Source organism: Hyperolius riggenbachi, chromosome 2 (assembly GCF_040937935.1).
Source record: "Hyperolius riggenbachi isolate aHypRig1 chromosome 2, aHypRig1.pri, whole genome shotgun sequence".
Classification (NCBI taxonomy): domain Eukaryota; kingdom Metazoa; phylum Chordata; class Amphibia; order Anura; family Hyperoliidae; genus Hyperolius; species Hyperolius riggenbachi.
This window is the reverse complement of record NC_090647.1, coordinates 570,268,155-570,283,913: the sequence shown is the minus strand read 5'-3', so window position 1 is coordinate 570,283,913 and position 15,759 is coordinate 570,268,155. Positions and strand designations below refer to the sequence as shown.

The 15,759-nt window shown below is 47.9% G+C and overlaps 1 protein-coding gene across 2 annotated transcripts in view; it reads right to left on the bottom strand.

Moving 5' to 3' along the window:
* TTF2 (transcription termination factor 2) overlaps positions 1–14,625 on the bottom strand; it is an 84,752-nt gene extending 70,127 nt beyond the window's left edge. The window contains exon 1 of one of the 2 annotated variants that reach the window (XM_068271017.1): positions 14,589–14,625. The gene's annotated coding sequence lies outside the window, so the exon portion shown is untranslated. Of the gene's footprint in view, positions 1–14,502; positions 14,525–14,588 lie in introns of those variants that run through there. The other variant, XM_068271018.1, reaches the window with a different exon arrangement.
* Positions 14,626–15,759: the final 1,134 nt, after the last annotated feature.

Below are 15,759 nucleotides of genomic sequence, written 5' to 3'. Positions count from 1 at the left end.
ATTATCTCCAGGCCATTGTTGTTTGAGCAAGTGCATTTATTGTGTTAAAAACAAAGCGTTTTTTTTGCTAACACTGCTCTTATACTGTACACAGTTAGCTAGTCAGTGAGTGATTGCTGTAGTTAGTTGTAGTCAGTGTAGTGTAGTGGGAGTGTGGGAGTCTAGTGATTATTTAACTGTGTGTAGTGTAGGCAGGTTCATTGCTGCAGTGTAGTCAGTGTAGTGGGAGTGGGGATTATCTGTGTGTAGTGCAGGCAGGCAGGTTAGTGCAGCTGCAGTGTTCACTTGTATATTCCAGTGAGTTTTACACTTGTACTATTTGCAGGCAGCCTGTCACACCGCCGGCGCCGCCACTCTCTGCCAGCGCTGTTCATTCATTCTGTCAGTGACCTTGTGCCGTGCCCAGTGCCCACTGCTCGCTCGCTGGCATATAAGCATCTCATTACACACTTGTATATTATTTCAGTGACAGTTATACACTTCACTTGTACTATTTGCAGGCAGCCAGTCACACCGCCGGCACCGCCACTCTCTGCCAGCGCTGTTCATTCATTCTGTCAGTGACCTTGTGCCGTGCCCAGTGCCCACTGCTCGCTCGCTGGCATATAAGCATCTCATTACACACTTGTATATTATTTCAGTGACAGTTATACACTTCACTTGTACTATTTGCAGGCAGCCAGTCACACCGTCGGCGCCGCCACTCTGCCAGCGCTGTTCATTCATTCTGTCAGTGACCTTGTGCCGTGCCCAGTGCCCACTGCTCGCTCGCTGGCATATAAGCATTTCATTACACAGTGTGACATCCTTGTGTGCCCACTGCATCCTTCAGTGACCTAGTTGTATATCCAGTGCCCACTGCTGTGCCCATTGCATCCTTCAGTGACCTTGTACTGTGCCCACTGCATCCTTCAGTGACCTAGTTGTATATCCAGTGCCCACTGCTGTGCCCACTGCATCCTTCAGTGACCTTGTACTGTGCCCACTGCATCCTTCAGTGACCTAGTTGTATATCCAGCGCCCGCTTTGTCCTCCTCCTCCTCCTGACTCAGTCACTACCACGGTACCACCAATGTACTCTGTCTGCGTTATCACTGCCCGGGTCACCGGGTGCATTTAATTTTTTGGCCAGCACTATGACACTGTGTTACTACTACTACCACCAGTATGTTGCCATGGTCGTTCTGTGCTGCTGCTGCTGCTGCTGATCTGACCGCCCGCATTGTCCTCCTCCTCCTGACTCAGTCGCTTCCACCAATGCACTCTGTCTGCGTTCACACTGCCCGGGTCACCGGGTGCATTTAATTTTTTGGCCAGCACTATGACGCTGTGCTGCTACTACTAGCACCAGTATGTTGCCATGGTCCTTCTGTGCTGCTGAATTGACCGCCGGCATTGTCCTCCTCCTCCTGACTCACTCGCTTCCACCAATATACTCTGTCTGCGTTCACACTGCCCGGGTCACCGGGTGCATTTAATTTTTTGGCCAGCACTATGACGCTGTGCTGCTACTACTACTACCAGTATGTTGCCATGGTCCTTCTGTGCTGCTGAACTGACTGCCCGCATAGTCCTTCTCCTGACTCAGTCGCTACCACCACTGCACTCTGCGTTCACACTGCCCGTGTCCACTGACAACTCTGCTGCGATGTCATTGCTAATTGTTGCAAAAAAAAAAAATTACAAAAACCTCTCTGGGACCTTTTTGGCGTCAGCCACTCATCCTCCTCCAGCGGTACCTTCGCCGCCAAGTGCCATTGGAACTCGCCTTCACCTCTTTGATTGCTTAACGCGTATATCCCTTTTTAAAACCACATATTACCAATTAATAGCCCCATTTACAGTGGTGATTTGTCTTTAAAAGCCAATAAAAAAAAAAAAAAATCTTTTGGAATTTTTTATGTTGAAGCAGGGGCGTAGCAATAGGGGGTGCAGAGGTAGCGACCGCATCGGGGCCCTTGGGCCAGAGGGGCCCCAAAGGGCCCTCCCTCAACTACAGTATTAGCTCTCTATTGGTCCGGTGCTGGTAATAATCACTTCTATAGATACTTTGAATAGTAGTAAACATTAACAAACTGCTCCCCATCCCCTTCTTGTACCTCTGACACTGTAGTTGCCATTGGCAGGTTTTGGTGCGCCACATTAATTGTTATGTATAGAGTGCTTGGGGGGCCCGATTGTAAAACTTGCATCGGGGCCCAAAGCTCCATAGCTACGCCACTGTGTTGAAGTTATGTTGCCCCTTATCACCTCGATAATCCATGCAATTTGGGGGATTGTAGCATGTATGGGGGCTTTGTTATTAACGTTAAAAGAAATTCCGCCTCCGGGTGGGAATCCACGCGTGATTACGCCATTCACGGCAGAAAATCCGCGTGGTTGCGTGGACGCGGACGAAAATCCGCATGCGGCGGGGCCGAATGCGGATTTTTTTTTTGCAACCACGCGGATTGCCGAATTCGTGGATGAGGCACATCCGAGCGCCCCTGCTGCCCTGGACCAGGTCCCCTCGGCTACAGAACGGCAGCCCCAGCCCAGTAAAGCCCTTCCCTCCCTCCCTGATGTGCTGCCCTGGACCAGGTCCCCTCGGCTACAGAACGGCAGCCCCAGCCCAGTAAAGCCCTTCCCTCCCTCCCTGATGTGCTGCCCTGGACCAGGTCCCCTCGGCTACAGAACGGCAGCCCCAGCCCAGTAAAGCCCTTCCCTCTGCAGAGTGGCGAGCAGAGCATTACAGCAGAGGATACTCACCGGCTTCCGACGTAGCAGCGATAACTTCTCTCTTCAGCAGCGCCTGGGTTCCTCTGTTTGACAACGGCGGCTCATATCATGTGATGCGGACGTGCTGCGTCACATGACTAGAGCTGTCGTTGCCAGGGAGAGGAAGCTGGACGCTGCTGAGGAAAGACGTTACCGCTGGCACGTCGGAAGCCGGTGAGTTTCTTCTGTTGTAACGGTAATGCTCCGCTCGCGACTCGGCACAGGGAGGGAGCGAAGGGGAGGGGGATACATTGCGCGGGAAAGACGGTATACATGGCGGCCTGGAGGGGGAATAGTAATTAACACGGCCCGGACTTGTGTAGCAGCAGGATCAGCCATATACATCTGGACTGTACTGCACAGGTGGAGTAGTTCTGAGTCTGCGCAGTACACTCTGTATGATGTCAGTGCGACCACATGAGCCACACGCTGGAGCGCAGGAAGATGCCCATCTGGCGAGGTCGGCTTCTGCAGTGGAGGGGACCGGGAGCCCCCGGAGCTGCAGCGAGGGCACAGGACGGCTGCCAGGGGCTGGAGGAAGCCCGAGGTAAGTAGATTGTTGCTTTTTAATCTTCCTGGAACTTCCCTTAAAGGAGAACTGTAGTTGGAGGGATATGGAGGCTGCCATTTTTTTTTTCCATTTTTTCCAAATCCGGAAAATTGTGGATCCGCAACCCCCCACCCCACACGCAGACCCAATAAATCTTTATGTCTCTTGTGGAACACAAGCGCTGAAGATTTGCGGAGAGTGGGCAGAACATACTCATTCCTTCTTCCGGGGAAATTGTGATGTCATGTCCACTCTCCCTCTTGCCTCCTCCCCTCAGTGACGAAATCTAAGGGCGGACATGAGGGGTACATGTCCACGCTTACAGACACTGCGCATGCGCTGCCCAAAATACAGATAGGGAGTGCACCTGCGTCCCTTAAAGCAGTAAGTTATAGAGGAACTTACTGAAATAAAGTACTTCTGGGGTCACGGGCAATTACCGGAGCGATGAGAATGCAGATAGGATCTATGAAGAAGGCAGAAGAGGAGAAGGTACTGTTTATTAATTATTTTGCCGTCTTGGATGTGTCCTTTAAATAAGTGTCTTTCTGCGGCAAGTGCCTGTTAAAGTTGAAGGCATTTCACGCTTTGTTTGCTTGCTGCAGAAAGACACTTGTATTGACCTGAGGAAGCCTGACTCGTCCTGCGAAACACATCATTCATAGTGTTTTCAATAAATATTGTATTTGCTGAGCTTTTGCTGACAGTTGACCTCCTTAACCACCCTGGCGTTCTGATTAAATCGCCAGGGTGGCTGCGGGAGGGTTTTTTTTAAATAAAAAAAAAACTATTTCATGCAGCCAACTGAAAGTTGGCTGCATGAAAGCCCACTAGAGGGCGCTCCGGAGGCGATCTTCCGATCGCCTCCGGCGCCCAGAATAAACAAGGAAGGCCGCAATGAGCGGCCTTCCTTGTTTTGCTTATATCGTCGCCATAGCGACGAGCGGAGTGACGTCATCGACGTCAGCCGACGTCGTGACGTCAGCCGCCTCCGATCCAGCCCTTAGCGCTGGCCGGAACTTTTTGTTCCGGCTGCGCAGGGCTCAGGCGGCTAGGGGGGCCCTCTTTCGCCGCTGCTCGCGGCGAATCGCCGCAGAGCGGCGGCGATCAGGCAGCACACGCGGCTGGCAAAGTGCCGGCTGCGTGTGCTGCTTTTTATTTCATCAAAATCGGCCCAGCAGGGCCTGAGCGGCAGCCGCTGGCGGTGTTGGACGAGCTGAGCTCGTCCAGACCGCTCAGCTGGTTAAAGTGTACCAGAGATGGTACACTAGGCTTAATTTATACTTACCTGGGGCTTCCTCCAGCCCCATGAGTCCCTCACCGACCTCCTCAGCCCCTCCATTCTGGCGCTACGACTGCTGGTAATCTGTTCAGTCGCCACCAGTCAAGGTTTTCTGTGCATGCACAGCTCGACTGCGCACGCGCCCACACCACGATCCCATCCCCTGGGGCGTTCTGCACTGCGCAGGCGCAGAACGCTCCTGGGGACAAGAGTGCAATGAGGGGGTGTGCGCAGTAGGACACAACTGCCCGGATTACCAGAAGTCAGTGGCTTAACGGAGCGGCTGACGAGGATGGCTAGAAACTCAGTGGTGCTCATGGGGCTGGCGGAAGCCCCGGGTAAGTATAAATCAGCGCAAGTGAACCATCTCTGGTTCACTTTAAAGGATACCAGATGTGAAAAAAAGCAGAGAAACGGAGGGAGCAGGCATATACTATCACCTGTCCTAATGCCCACTGCCCCCCCCCCCATTCTCTTTACCCCCTCAACATACCTGAAAGCCCACCAGGATCCTCCTCTAAGTTGCTGGAGTCGGGCTTACTGCGCAGGCGCTGGCTCTGGCTGCACGCATCGTACAGCACACGTCCGTGGCCGGAAGCGCTCTGCGCCGCATGTGTATGACATCACACGTATGACATCCCTTTGGAATGTGCATGTTTGTTATACTGCCTCTGCTCCCTCTGAATTTCTCCATAAGCCTTTCTTAACATTTTATTTTATTGCCACAGCTTAGATGAACTCCAAGAAATATTAAACATGCCCTGCTTAGGTGATTTCCCCACTAGCTCCTACGCAACTTCAAACAGGAACATAAAGGGTTAAATGTCTGAAGTGCCGCAGTGAAAACTTCTTTTGTTCCTGTTCTCTCTCCTCCACTGCCTGGGGGGTAGAGACACTTGTTCCTCCCAAGAAGGCATCCTGTCCTATCACAGGGACTTGCAGGAGACAGGGGCTGTTTCTATTGGCTCTGCTTTTGTCACTCATAGGTAATCCCTCTCTATTTCTGTGAGTCACGGCTCCGCACAATCTCGCACTGTTTAGGCCACAACAGAGGTGCCTGTAATATTTTGTGGCTTTACCGCTTGTTGCAGGCTTTATGAATTGATATTTGCTGACATTTACTGACGTGTGTTGGAGGAGTTTATCGTACAAGTCGGTAATTTACCTCACTGCTTGGGAATTTCAGCTTGCCATGAGGTAACAGCCTTGATGAATTGACATTTTCCTAAGTGCTCGGTAAAGTCAGCTGTTTTCTGCATTACTGAATGTAGTAATGCCTTATGAATCGACCCCTATGCAGGGTAAAGTTTTATATCTATTGTATTACCTTTTATTTTATAGCTAAATCTCTTGTTGTGAATCTCTGTCAATTTTACCTTTGCTTGTTTTTTTTTGTATCTATTCTTTCTGCATTCGTTCCACCTTTTTGGAATATTAAATCTTTCTTTAACCCCCTTGGCGTTATAATTCTTTACGGATTTCAGGGTCTAAAGGCAGTGGCATTTTTTTGCATGCTTTTAGATCCTAAAACCTGGAAACAATCCTGCTGCCAGGGAGTTCTGCAGCAGCCCAGCACTCCCTCACCTCCCTGGGATCCAGCGCTGCAGTTTTCCCTCCGTCCTCCAGACAGCGATCTCACCAGATGGCAGCAGAGCCTCGGAGGAGAGGAAGAAGAATGGCAGCCGGTGTCGGGATCCCCCAAGAGGTGAGTTACAACACCTGCTGCGCACATTGCTCTGCATAGACCTCCGGCGCGAACCATGAGTTCACCTCGGGGTTACCGCTCCTGGCATGTTTTTCCTACCCCGAGCTGAACTCGTGATTACTGCTAAGAAAGTTAATAAGCTAGCTTCTGATGTACTAAGCAGAGAATGCACAAGTCCTAGAGAGAAGCATCACATTTGTAGCATTGTCTCCCACACACTAAAGGATCAAACCCTTTGTCTTTAAAGCGGAATATAACCCTGCATTTCAACTTTGCTCTAAAACATTATTTACAGTATATTATATGCAAAAAGCATTTTTTTTTACTAGACCAGCATTGGAAGGGTTAAACACAGAGGTTTAAAGTTCCGTGGAGAGATATGCAGAAGTTCAGATTGTTACATTCTATTTAGTTAAATGTATCTATTGAGAAATGTTACACACACTTTGGCTGTCCTCCAGCTCCTCAGTCAGAGAGATGAGTCGCATTCAACACTTAGATACATTTATGTAAACAAAATGTATCTATGTCAGCTTTGGATGCTTCTGCAGAAATCTTCAGGAACTTTAAAGTCCTGTGTAACCCTTCCAATGTTGGTCTAGTAAAAACAAAAAAATGCTGGTTGCATATAATATACTGTAAATAATGTTTTAGAGCAAAGTTGAAATGCAGGGTTATATTCCGCTTTAAGGAGAGTGCAACAGCTGGAAAGAGGGATGACGCCCTCTATGCAGTATTCAAAGTAAATCTTTATTAATTCCATATAAGAGCATATGGCCAACGTTTCGGAGCCGTGTAGGGTCCCTTTATCAAGGCAATATTTGCTCGGAGGCAAAAATCTGTCTGCTGCTGTGCAGAAATTCCTGTAGAGGAAGTGGGAGTCTGGCTTCTCTGGACACTCGCACACAGCGATGTGTATACTATCTCCTAGAGAAAGACTGCAGTTGCCACAAAACACCAACCCTGAGCTCACTCCACTGGCTACCGATAAAATGGAGAATTCTGTTTAAGATTGGCTTACTGACATTCAAATCCTTGCACAATCTGGGCCCTGGATACCTGAAGGACTTGTTGCAACTGCATCACCAACCCCCACAATCTTAGATCAAAAGGACGTAACACCTTGGTCACCCCCAGAGTCCACCTCAAAACCTTTGGAGACAGAGCCTTTTGTCATGCTGCCCCTATACTTTGGAACTCCCTGCCACACCCAATCAGGACAGCTCCATCCCTGGAAGCATTTAAGTCTAAACTGAAAACCTACCTCTTCAGTCTGGCATTCATGTACATCTGACTATCTCCTCTGTACCACAACCCAGCCTGCAACCCTGTATTAATCTGAGACACAGCTATGTGCTTTGAGTCCTATGGGAGAAAAGCGCTTTACAAATGTTATTGTATTGTAATGTATTGTATTGTATTGTGTTACAGATCAGTGCCAGATTGTATGCCCGGTTGCATCATTGCTACCCGAGTGAGATTGCATTGTGTGTGTGGCATTACTGTAGTTTTGTCCTAAAGCCCGCGGCTGATCCAGGATACGTGACCGCCAGCCTTAGTGCGTACAGATCGACAACAGTGCATGCAATTGTCGTAATTACCATAGACGGGGCAGATCTCTGTTCAGCGCAGGAATCTGTGTGTGTGTGGTGTCTAGCAGATTGGTTTACACACGACTGTTAGTCGGAGCTGACTCTTGCAGAGTGTGGTTAAAGGGGGGCCGCTTTGCTTTATAGTAAATAAGGCGACTCCTCCTCTCGACTGGGTCAAAAACCGCCAGGACCCGTCTCTGCAGGCGTGCCGCGGGGGGGGGGGGGGCGGTTCCTGACATTCTCTGCTCCTCCATTATCGTCTGCTTCACAAAGAGAGAGGAGATATTAAAATAGAGAGGAAAGAACTGGCGATCCGTCTGCAGTACTTGTGTGACATCTACTCCTGTACATATGGATAGGCATACCTCCCAACTTTGTGAGAAGAGAAAGAGGGACACTTAAGCCACGCCCTGACCACGCCCCGTCACGCCCCTAGTCACGCATACCATAAAGATTTCATAAGACAAATATGCTGTTTGATAATACAAACCACACTGGTCCTTCTATCCTGGTGCATTTTCCTTCATATTGACATTTTACAATTAGTAATATATCAATTTAAAGGTTGGGAATAAAGTTTAGAGTCAATCACATTTTTAAGTAGAGAAATAAATATATTTACATACAAAGGGGGACAAAGTCCTGAAAGAGGGACAAATGTGGAGGAGAGAGGAACAGAGGGACAGGGCTCCCAAAGAGGGACTGTCCCTCCGAAAGACGGACAGTTGGGAGCTATGGATTGGCAGCATTACTGAATTCCTAGTTCACATTTTACTGAACACAGGATGACCAAAAACCTTCTTCCCAGTGACCTGACAGTGTCCAGCAGGGGGACACAGAGGGAACTCCTGATATTCACCACTAGGGGGAGTCAGAGACCTAAGATAGAGTAATAAAGTACAAGACAATAATATCACCATCAAATAGTATTTCCTTTCCTAAACATTTTTTTTATAATAAAGAGGCAGTACAGGAGAATGTCCAGGAGGTGGAGACAGAGCTGGGCCTACAGTAAAGACAAGAGAAAGCACTCGCCTTGCCATCTGTGGATTGCAGTACCTGATAGCCACCAGCAGAGGGAAGCAGAGAGCTGAGATAAGAGCAGAGGGCAGACTCACCTCTGAGTTACAGTAAATCTCTGTCTGACTTTATGAGGACAGGAAATGATTTCCCCTCCCCCAATACAGTAATTAGTTCAGGAGAGATGATGGAAAACATCATAAATGTGTTATTATGAGACTGTACAGAGATAACACAGCAGTACAGGGCCTGTGGCAGTAATACGGAACACTGCGGAGCGCCTGTACCGCTAAGAGCTGGATATGGAATAATACTGAGAATAACAGAGTATAAAGCTGTACTGAGTATACCAACATACTGCCATAGGTATACACTGTACAGAGCTACATACAGCTGTACTGAGTATACCAACATACTACCATAGCTCACAACTGTCCCTCTTTCCTCCTCATTTGTCCCTCTTTCAGGACTTTGTCCCTCTTTCTATGTAAATATATGTATTTCTATGCTGAAAAATGTGTTTGATTTACTGGCGTAACAATAGGGCCCGCAGCCCCTGCTCCCGCGGGGGGGGCATTTTGGGTGGCTGGAGGGGTCGCACCATGAGGGTAAAGCCTTGGCCACAGTCGGCGGCTCTCCCCTCTGCGCTCTCCTCCAGCTTAATAAGTGTCCGGGCAGTGGCAGCAGCGGCTGCAACAACAACAACAACAACAACAAATAACATTTGTAAAGCGCTTTTCTCCCGTGGGACTCAAAGCGCATAAGCATGGCTCCAAACATCGTGGTACAGAGGAAGAATTTTATAAATCTGGAAATGCCAGGCTAAACAGGTGGCTTTTCAGTCTGGATTTGAATAGCTCCAGGGATGGTGCTGTCTTTACTGGTTGTGGCAGGGAGTTCCAAAGAGTAGGGGCAGCATGACAGAAGGCTCTGTCTCCAGATTTTTTGAGCTGCACTCTGGGAGTGACCAAGTTTATAGAACCTGCTGATCTGAGGTTGTGAGAGGTGTGGTGCAGCTTCAGCAAGTCCTTCATGTATCCCGGGCCCAGATTGTGCAGGGATTTGAATGTCAGCAGTCCAATCTTGAAGAGTATTCTCCATTCTACTGGTAGCCAGAGCAGTGAGCGAAGGATCGGTGTAATGTGACAGTGGCGAGGCCAGTGTAGTGAGGGAAGGATCGGTGTAATGTGACAGTGGCGAGGCCAGTGTAGTGAGGGAAGGATCGGTGTAATGTGACAGTGGCGAGGCTGGTTTGTTAGCAATCTGGCAGCAGAATTCTGCACTAATTGCAGGCGACGCAGGTCCTTTTTGGGGAGGCCAGCATAAAGGGCATTGCAGTAGTCCAGCCGTGATGTGATGAAGGCGTGGACTAGGGTTTGAAGATCCTCTGGGGGAATCAGATGTTTAATCTTTGCAATGTTCTTCAGATGAAAGTAGGAAGATTTAACTACAGATGAAATTGGGTTTCTGAAACTCAATTCCCCATCGATTAGTACGCCAAGGCTGCGCACAAGGTTGGAGCTGTTTATGTCTGAATTCCCAATCCTGATTGGTGTTGCTTTAGGATAGAGCTGTTTTGATGGCGAGTGCTGGCTTTGGACAAACAGGACCTCAGTTTTGTCAGCATTCAGTTTCAACCAGTTATCATTCATCCATGCCTGTAGCTCAGCTAAGCAAGAGTTTATTTTTGGAGTAGGGTCTGTTCCACCAGGTTTGAAGGACAGGCATAGCTGTGTGTCATCGGCGTAGCAGTGGTACGTCAGGCCATGTCGTTGGATAAGTGTACCGAGTGGCAGCATGTAGATTGATACATACCTTCCGTCCCTCTTTCGTGCGCTCCAGCGTGCGTTCTTCACTCTAGTCTCTGACGCGGCTTCCTGTTTATACAGAATTTCTGCAGGGGGGCACGGTGGGGCCTAGTTACGCCCCTGTTTGACTCTAAACTTTATTCCCATCCTTTCAATTGATATATTTCTAATTGTTAAATATTGTTCAATTGTTAATATGAAAATGATCCAGGATAGAAAGGACCAGTGTGGTTTGAATTATGAAACATCATAATTTTCGTATGAAATCTTTATAGTGTGCGTGATTGGGAGTGTGTCAGGGGCGTGGTTAGAGGTGTGGTAGGGGTGTGGCTTACGTGTCCCTCTTTCTGATCTCAAAAAGTTGGGAGGTATGTACTACATAGATATACAGTATACACTGTACAGAGCTACATACAGCTGTATGGAGTTTAAAACAGACCTGAACTCAGAACTTCCTCTCTGCTCTAAGGCTGTTTTCACAGTGGGACGTTACAGGCGCACGTTAGAGCAGCCTGTAACGCACCCCACCGCACAGCAATGAAAAATCAATGGGCTGTTCACAGTGCCCACGTTGCGTTACATTGTAACGCTGCACATTCTGGGAAAGTGCAGCATGCTGTGCGTTAGTAATGTGAGGAGGAGGGGAAAGTCCGCTTTCGTACTTAGCCACATGGCTAATTAATATTCACTGCACTGTTTTCTTCCTGGAGCGGCCGCTGATTGGCTTGCGGGACCACGTGATGCGGAGTGTTCCAACTACATGGTCTCCGCAGCGCATAGGACAAAAAAGGCGCACCAAGAGCTGCTTAACGCAGCTCTATGTAGCGTCCTCCTCCAACACCACCAGGCGTTGCGTTAGGGGCACGTTATGCGAACTACAGTGGCTTGCAAAAGTATTCGGCCCCCTTGAAGTTTTCCACATTTTGTCACATTACTGCCACAAACATGAATCAATTTTATTGGAATTCCACATGAAAGACCAATACAAAGTGGTGTACATGTGAGAAGTGGAACGAAAATCATACATGATTCCAAACATTTTTTACAAATAAATAACTGCAAAGTGGAGTGTGCATAATTATTCAGCCCCCTGAGTCAATACTTTGTAGAACCACCTTTTGCTGCAATTACAGCTGCCAGTCTTTTAGGGTATGTCTCTACCAGCTTTGCACATCTAGAGACTGAAATCCTTGCCTATTCTTCTTTGCAAAACAGCTCCAGCTCAGTCAGATTAGATGGACAGCGTTTGTGAACAGCAGTTTTCAGATCTTGCCACAGATTCTCGATTGGATTTAGATCTGGACTTTGACTGGGCCATTCTAACACATGGATATGTTTTGTTTTAAACCACTCCATTGTTGCCCTGGCTTTATGTTTAGGGTCGTTGTCCTGCTGGAAGGTGAACCTCCGCCCCAGTCTCAAGCCTTTTGCAGTCTCCAAGACATTTTCTTCCAAGATGCCCTGTGTTTGGCTCCATCCATCTTCCCATCAACTCTGACCAGCTTCCCTGTCCCTGCTGAAGAGATGCACCCCCCGAGCATGATGCTTGCTGCCACCATTATATTTGACAGTGGGGATGGTGTGTTCAGAGCGATGTGCAGTGTTAGTTTTCCGCCACACATAGCGTTTTGCATTTTGGCCAAAAAGTTCCATTTTGGTCTCATCTGACCAGAGCACCTTCTTCCACATGGTTGCTGTGTCCCCCACATGGCTTGTGGCAAACTGCAAACGGGACTTCTTATGCTTTCTGTTAACAATGCCTTTCTTCTTGCCACTCTTCCATAAAGGCCAACTTTGTACAGTGCATGACTAATAGTTGTCCTATGGACAGATTCCCCCACCTGAGCTGTAGATCTCTGCAGCTCGTCCAGAGTCACCATGGGCCTCTTGACTGCATTTCTGATCAGCGCTCTCCTTGTTCGGCCTGTGAGTTTAGGTGGATGGCCTTGTCTTGGTAGGTTTACAGTTGTGCCATACTCCTTCCATTTCTGAATGATCGCTTGAACAGTGCTCCGTGGGATGTTCAAGGCTTTGGAAATCTTTTTGTAGCCTAAGCCTGCTTTAAATTTCTCAATAACTTTATCCCTGACCTGTCTAGTGTGTTCTTTGGACTTCATGGTGTTGTTGCTCCCAATATTCTCTTAGACAACCTCTGAAGCCGTCATAGAGCACCTGCATTTGTACTGACATTAGATTACACACAGGTGCACTCTATTTAGTCATTAGCACTCATCAGGCAATGTCTATGGGCAACTGACTGCACTCAGACCAAAGGGGCTGAATAATTATGGACACCCCACTTTGCAGTTATTTAATTGTAATAAATGTTTGGAATCATGTATGATTTTCGTTCCACTTCTCACGTGTACACCACTTTGTATTGGTCTTTCACGTGGAATTCCAATAAAATTGATTCATGTTTGTGGCAGTAATGTCATGTGACAAAATGTGGAAAACTTCAAGGGGGCTGAATACTTTTGCAAGCCACTGTATATTACTTATACTGGGGGCAACTATACTAGCTATACTGGGGGCAACTATACTAGCTATACTCAGGGCCGGATTTCTGGCAAGGCCACATAGGCCATGGCCTAGGGCACCAGAAGTTTAGGGGCGGCTCAGTGAGTGGCAGTAAAGTTGTTCTATGCAGCCATCCCTATCTACAAGGACAGCTTTAACATTTGAACTCTCTGTCCTGTACTTGTGCTGTCCCTGCAAGATATGTAAGCTCTATCCTGCAGGTACACATCAGCCTAACTCTCATGGTGACACATTGGGTCCATCATTAACGAGATGGCAAGCATACCATAACATACTATAACATATAATCTATACGCATATTACTAAAATAGCTATTGTCTGTGACACCAATGATGGAAAGTAAGGAGAATTCTCATTTGGGCACACAGAGCTAACAACCATACAGACGATATAGTTGGCCTAGGGCGGTCAAAAGTACAAATCCGGCCCTGGCTATACTGGGGGCAACTATACTAGCTATACTGGGGGCAACTATACTACTTGTACTGGGAGCAACTATACTACCTATACTGGGGGCAACTATACTACTTGTACTGGGAGCAACTATAACAATAACAATAATATTTATATAGCGCTTTTCTCCCTGGGGACTCCAAGCGCTGTGACCCTGCATTATGAAGTCTCAAAGGCTCGGGAAAAGAGGTGAGTTTTTAGCCTTTTTTTAAAGCTGTCCAGAGAAGGAGCCTCTCGTACTGATTGTGGAAGTGAGTTCCATAGAGTAGGGGCTGCGTAGGAAAAGGCCCGAGCACCAAATGTTAAGTGTATCCTGGGAATAACCAAGAACAAGCAACCAATCCACTGGAGTCTCAAAATGTCAATAGCTTTATTACAAAACTGCATACAAAACCCCTTTTACCCCACTAAAAAGAGCAGCCTATGATGTATCAAACACCAGATACACAGCCGGCATGTGTCATACACACAACCATGCACATCAACCACACATTCCTGCATAAAGTCCATTAGACTCCCGGGAGTAATTAAACCTCATCATGGATATCCGTAGACAAGAATATACTGCTGGGTAATGTGGGTTAGAGTCCGGAATAAACTCTTCAATCAAGCTGGGCTGAGATAAACAATATCAGTTGTATTGTGCATGCATGCAGCACGATTCAATAAACAGCAAAGCAAGCGGTAACTGGGCTGAGGCAGAGCTAAGCAGACAGGCAGAAGCACAAGAGCGTGGTCTGGAGGGCTCACACCACCTCCAACCAGTGAACTACGGTGCCCAGGCGGGCTCTCACCACCATAACGGGTCTCCTCCGTATCTGTGTCACTCCGCTGGTAAATACATCACCGGTAGAACGCTGAACTGTCCATTTCCATATACCTGCATGCCTCAGCCGCCGCTCAGTTCAGTTTCCGAGTCGCTTCCGGATTGTGCACGGAGATGACGCTATCACGCTGCTCTCACTCCGTAACTAGTATCGCCCGTGCTTCCGGGCTTCTTCAGACGGTCACGTGAGCGGCACCGTCACGTTGTTTTAAGCTCCTCTACTCCTCCTCTCCCAGGCATAGCCACTCCTCTCCGCTCTACTGATTGGCCAGCTCCACATCAAGGGGCAACATCACAGGACGGAATCCATATCCTTGCAGTTCATTTGAGTCAATAGTAGTAGTAAACTTTCCGCTCATGGAGACAGTGTTAATAAGATACAGTCCGCATCCCATTACCAGGAATAGACTCATCAAGTTCCCACAAGGATAACTATCATTTCTCCATACTAAGTTCCATAACAAACTAACGGACTGACATGAAGGAATTTTCTCATTCTTTTCTTTCCCATGTCCATAACAGCACCTACCCCATACAGTACAGGGCATCCACCCAGCAGACATAGAATATATCAAATCATCAATCAAGAGCTTAGAAAATTAGTCAGCACAGAATCAATAGCAATAGCATTACATTTAGACACACATTCCTCAGCAGGTGTACCACTTCCATTCTCATGTTGGTAGAAAAGGTGCCAACGAGAGGTCGGAATTTAGTCCATCAGGCACAACTGTACCCAGCCTAAAAATCCAACTTGACTCAACCTGGCACAATCTTCTATCTAGATCCCCTCCCCTTGACGGGATTTGCAGCTTAACGATACCCTTGAATCGCAAGCAATCCGGATCCTTGTCATGAAAAAGTTTGAAATGTGATCCCAATGGGCTTGCCTCGTCACCTGCTTTAATATTTCCAACGTGTTGTTGTATTCGTTGTTTGATCATACGTGTAGTTTTCCCGATGTATTTTAAGCCACATGGGCATTCAATCATATACACGGCAAATCTGCTCTCGCAGTTTATAAACGTCCGGACATCGTATGATCGTCTCGATCGCGCATCAACAAACACGTTGGAACGGTGAACCAGGTGGCAGACACTACACTTCCCACATGGGAAATGTCCAAATGAAGGCACGCATAGGCCGGGGCGCACGCCGCCCCCATCGACGTCCCCCTGGTCTGGCGGTAGTACACACCATCAAACCTAAAGCAGTTCAAAGTAAG